The sequence below is a fragment of the Amborella trichopoda genome, chromosome 13 (assembly GCF_054954075.1).
Source record: "Amborella trichopoda isolate Santa Cruz 75 chromosome 13, AtrichopodaSantaCruz75HAP2 v2.0, whole genome shotgun sequence".
In the NCBI taxonomy this organism is placed as follows: domain Eukaryota; kingdom Viridiplantae; phylum Streptophyta; class Magnoliopsida; order Amborellales; family Amborellaceae; genus Amborella; species Amborella trichopoda.
Window position 1 is genome coordinate 52,874,027 of NC_142348.1, and position 5,790 is coordinate 52,879,816.

Sequence of the window (5,790 nt, forward strand, 5' to 3'; positions counted from 1 at the left end):
GCTTAAGTTCCTCACACTTCTTAGACCAGAACATGCTATCCACTCATTCAAGAAATTTAATCTGGGTGATATTTTTTGGGCTTGACATCTTTTGCAATTTTTTAAATTGGAATTAATGAAGACATTGCGAAATTGATTGATGAAATCTATATTTTTGTTTCTATGCTTTCCAATACTCAGATTATAGTTTTGGTGGGGACTTTGTGGTGGAATGGTTGATGGGAAAGGATACTTTTGAGAGCCAATTGAACCAAAGCTTTATTCTCTCTAATATCTCTTCTCTCTGTGAACCAGCAGGAAAGTCCCAGTAATCTCTCCTAACCCAACTCCCTTATTGCAACCTGAGGCCAATTCATAAGCCTGTCCTCCATAACCATGATAATATGATTTCTAAAATCCTTTAACCAGCTGATACTATGCATTGCATCCAAGTATTGGGTGACCATGTTCATCATTGCCCCTATTAGGGACATCCTCTTTGCCAAATACAGACTAAGGTTCACAATAGGATTGATGTGCCCACCTATTTAGAGAGTGAAAATGCAGAAATTTAGAAAGAGAGATGGTCACACCCAATAGGTCATTCATCAGAGAGAGAGAGAGAGAGAGAGAGAGAGAGAGAGAGAGAGAGAGAGAGAGAGAGAGAGAGAGAGAGAGAGAGAGAGAGAGAGAGAGAGAGAGAGAGAGAGAGAGAGAGAGAGAGAGAGAGAGAGAGAGAGAGCAATTTATTTAGATATGAAGGTAAGAAAAAATGGATTTCCCAACTACATCTTGTGAAGAAGTCATGTGATGAGAGACCAAACTAGATGGTAAGAAATATAGAGAGAGAAAATTACAATTACGCAAGCGACAGCTAGAGACATAGAGATATTTTTTTGAAATTTGAATGAGGAAAGCTGAGATTTTCAACCACTGCCATGGTAGAGAGAGAAACAAAGTAAAGGTCTTATAGGTCAAAAAGTCAATTTTTGGTTTTTCTTCTAGCTGGTTTTACAGATACAAAGAGCAATTTTAGAGAGAGAGAAAAAAAATAAGTCTGCAACAATTGACTATTAATTCCCTCGATTACAAAGGATGGAAGCATTGCTGCGACTCCATAGGTTCCTTCTTTCCTTAAATTACAAAGAAGAGGCATTACTGATGCGCCAAGCTTTGGGGAAATGAGGAAGACATGTTATTGACACGCCACAAGTCCCTTCCCCAAATTACAACAAAAAAAAATTGTATTCCCCAAATCAAAACGAACTGGTCAGTCTCAAAAATCAAATTATGATGACTCTAATCTTAATCATACAAAGTACAACATTGAAAAGCATCTTCAAACAAATTTCCCTCCACCCTCAAAACAGAGCCCCCGGTTCAAGAAGAAATATACAATGGGCGAGACCCAAGAGGCATTGCTACCACCAGCATCACCCAAGCTTCCGCTTATGCAGGGAAGAGAGTATAGAGAGAGAAGAAAAAAGAAACAATATGGAGAGAAAATAAATGTTTTAATTATTTCTAATCATTGTTTGAGGAGGGGTATTTTCGTGTTAAATTCCATTCTTAAGTGACTTGGGGGGTTGATAAAATCTAAAGCAGCCCTAGGATGCATTCCGGATGAGTCGTCGCCATGCACAAATTTATAGAGCAATGAGTCAGGATGTAAGGGATCATCTGATGCAAAGTAGAATACTACTCTATGGTGCTTGCACCTTGGTGTTTCAAGAGATTAAAAGTAAGAAAAACATAATTGTTATTATGATCACAAGAAAGTAAAAAAGACTAGCATTGCAGACAATGAGATACAATTCTTACGCCTGAGAATGTTTTGCATACGTATCGATCAAAGAGGATCCTATAAAGACATCAAGATTGAAACCATTTCAGCTAACATATTTATGTATCTCTCTCCCTAAATCAAGGCCCTCTAGGTGTGCGCAAGCTTAGATCATTGTAGCCATGGTTACTGCATCAGGGCTCACAACTTGGGCCTCCATCTCTTTGAACACAGCTGCCTCTTTAAACCTTCCATTTTTTGAAAATCTCGAGGTCATGGTGGTCCAAGAAACCAAATCCTTATGACTCATTTCATCAAAGAGCGAAGCGGCCTTTTCTATATCACCACCCTTTAAATAGCCATCAATCAAAGCATTCCATGAAGCTGTGTTTATCTCAGGCATGACATCAAAGAGTTCTTGAGAAAAACTCAATTCACCAATTCTGCAATGACCTGAAATCATCGGGGTAAAAGTGATTGCATCCTTAACCTCCATTTCATCAAACACCTTACGAGCATTTCCAATCTCGCTACAATTTAAGTACAAATCGATCCGCACAGTTCCAACAAAGACCTTAGAATTCAAATCCCATTTCACAAAATTCACAAAATTAGTATCATTCAAGAAACAAAGATAGAGAGAGTGATAACAAACAACTCCAAATTTTATAAATAATGCTAGAAAGAGAGAGAGAGAAAAAAGCTATAAATTTCACAAATGATGCTATAAATTACTTTAAAACATACACACAGGCAAGCACACATCTAAAATTAAATAAAAAAGAAAATTGAAAAATATCAAATCTGGGATCTACAAAATAACGGCGAAGATGAGAGCCTTGGGTGCTGACCTAGAGGCCTAGGCACGACGAAGAGCATACCCTATTTTCGAGATGACCGTGTTCCGTCTTGCCTGCCATTGGACTCTCTCTCTCTCTAAGATCTTCCTGCCCTCATCGTCTGAAAAAAAATCTCTCTCCAAGAACTTCTCTCTCCCTCTTTTAATGGTGCGGGCTCTCTCTTCTCTCCAAGAAGCCTTCTCTCCCTCTAATCTGCGTGCTCTCTCTCCTCCAAGAAACCCTTCGATTGGGGTATTTTCAAGCATTTCTTCAAGACAGAGAAAATGAGGCCATGGGGTACTGGTAATGGAGAATGGGTAATGGAGATAACAACTTTTTGGAGGTGGGTTTTAATCCCTATGATCTGTGTGCTCTCTCTTTCCTCCAAGAAACCCTCTCTCCCTCTGATCTGCGTGTTCTCTCTCTCCTCCAAGAAACCCTTTGTTCCCTTCTTCTCCCACGTGTTCTCTCTCTCCTCCAAGAAACCCTTTGTTCCCTTCTTCTCCCGCATGCTCTCTCTCTCCCTAAAAATGGGTTTCTCTCTCTCTAGTGCGGACTTATTTCAAAATGGGTTGCCGATTGACCCGTGCCCCCATTTTGTGACAAATTGAGTGACTGAATGTTTGCCCTTTTAAATCAACGGCTAAAAAGGTGGGGCAACATAGAACTTCTATGATGTAGGGAGACTATACAAATCTTTCCCATCTAATAATGCCCCTCACAGAACAAATAAACTAGTATATTTAATGGCTCGTATAAATGTAACAATCACAGTAAACAAATGAATAAATTATGGACGTGGTTAGAATGCAACCAGCCCGATATTGTAGAAATATGGGCTTCGAAATAAATATATTTTTCCATATAATTTGATCTTAATTTTTAGAGAATATATAATAATTAACATGGACATCATGAATAGGAAAAAAATAAAATTTGAAAGCTAGAAATAATAATTATATTAAGAAAACATTTGGACCGTTAGTTACGAGTTTTTAGATGGACTACCTATTGTGTCTATCTTTAAGATGGATGCTTTATACCTCTAGACTGCGTATTGTAGAAATGCAGTCAAGGCCGCATAAAATTTTTTTTCATAAATTAGTTTCAATCTATGTATATGTAATTAATGAAAGTTGGATAAAGTGATCTAGTACGGTGTATATAGTTTTTAATTTTTCTTTTTCTCACCGACTAGAACACTTATAATGGATCCAAATAATTAATTCAAGGGAAAATATCTCCATACCCCTTATTTTTAGGTTTCACTTCACAATAGACTCAAGGTTTTAAAAGATATCTTAAGCCATAAAAATTATAGATTTTATTTTTTCTAACCCCTTGAGCTAATTTAAACTTATTTTTTAGCCAAAACAAATCTAAAAAGACATGCTTTTTCTAAAAGCCATCCTCTCGAGGTGAGAAGTTATCAGGAGGAAAGAGAGGTCTTTGGAGAAACATGGGAGGAGAGAGAGTGAAAGACTCAGGAAGAGAGAGAAATTAAGAACTATGGGGTATATAAGTGAAGAGATAAAAAGGACTGGGTTTAGAAAGAACATGTCTTTCTCGCATTTATTTAGGTTAAAAAATATGTTTAAAGTGGCCAGCGGGTTATAAGATATCTTTTGAAATATTGAGTTTATCAAGAAATGAAACTTAAAAATAGAGGATATGGAGATATTTTCCCATAATTCAACTCGAAATAAATAACTAAACAACCAAAAGAGGTTCCCACTTACTACCACTAATTACAACTTCTTTTATTCAATAAAAAAAATGCTTCACGGAATAAGAAAGCATAAAAAATAATAGAACTGCAAAACACAAAGCAAGATGCCGAAATATTACCTCAACTAAACTTAGTACACCCCAAACCGACTCTCCTCCTTCAGTGGCGCACGTGATTAATAGTCAATATTAGATCCTTGAAGTATAGAAAAGCCTAGGCTATAACCCTTAATCATATGAGAACAATGGGGGAACTTTGTGAAGGTACTAGCACTAGATCTCAATACCTACCTAGGTGGGGCACGACCCTCTTTTAAATCTAGGTAGGGTGTGTCCCCCTTTCAGCATTCTAATGGAGATAGAGATGAGAGAGGGAGCCTAGGTTGGTGTGTGCCCCTTCTCTTACTAAACTTCTAAGAGAGAGATCTTAGATGAAGCCCTAGGGGATTGCATTCCATCTTAAGATAGAAAGATATAGTGAGAGGCGAAGATATTTAGAGATGGGAGGGCTCTTATTTATAAATACTTTCAAGGGTTAGGGTTTCTTAGTGTTAGACATTCTTATGAAGATTTGATCAACCATTGATCATAAGAGACATGTGGGGTAAGAGATCTGAGTCATCCAATCATTTGATTAGCCATCATGATTCAAACGAATGTGTTAGAATTTTATCAATCGACTTCTTAAACCTAATCTCATCAAATAATCAAAATATGAAAATAATATCAGACTTTCCTTTTTCATGAATAGATTTCTCATTCATTCCATCTTGACTTTTCAAACTTCTTAAACGTCAAAGTTTTCCAAAATCAAAAGAAATTTGATAGACTTGATTAACAAGGCATTTCAATAAGGAAAGATCCCCCATTATGTGGGGTGCAATATCTCTTAATTTATAAATCTATTTTGCAAAAATAAAATATCCAGAGATTGATAAAAATTCTAATAATCAATCTAAAAATCATGTAACATCAAAATAGTTAATTCTAAATAATTTTGATGGGAATCAGATCCAACTATGCTTAGGAATTATAATATCGCTAAAGAAATCCAACTTTTACTATGGATCATAGTCCACACTTGTTTTCTCAAGCTGACCCAGCGGTTCCATGATCCACAGGCCACTACAAAAGTTTATGATTGGGCCACTAAAGTCAGCCAATAAACAAGGTAACATAATTACAGTCTATAGATTACAAGTTCTCCCCTAGAGATGAGTCCAAGATTACATAGACCTGATACAACCACAGTTTTATGGTGTATATGGGTAATCTTTCGTACATGTATATGTTTCACTCTCAATGATGACTCGCTTTTCCGATATGGCTATTACATATACATGTCGTGTGATGATTCAGTGATGAGGCCTTGACCTTCATCCCTAGAGGCCTACCATCATGCAGAAGGATCACACAGTCCCTTAGCTCACTCTCTTGGACATCTCTGACCTCATCAAGGGA

The 5,790-nt window shown here is 36.9% G+C and overlaps 1 long non-coding RNA gene across 3 annotated transcripts; it reads right to left on the reverse strand.

Annotated features, from left to right (window-relative positions):
* Positions 1–1,714: 1,714 nt before the first annotated feature.
* Positions 1,715–2,797, reverse strand: LOC110006544 (uncharacterized). 3 transcript variants are annotated; one of them, XR_002279584.2, is made up of 2 exons: positions 2,644–2,797; positions 1,715–2,215 (listed from the first exon to the last, which is right to left on the reverse strand). It is a non-coding gene; the product is annotated as an uncharacterized LOC110006544 (long non-coding RNA). The 3 variants fall into 3 exon arrangements; XR_002279583.2 differs by having other exon boundaries at positions 2,614–2,797; XR_002279582.2 differs by having other exon boundaries at positions 1,715–2,336; positions 2,614–2,797.
* Between the last annotated feature and the right edge of the window lie 2,993 nt (positions 2,798–5,790).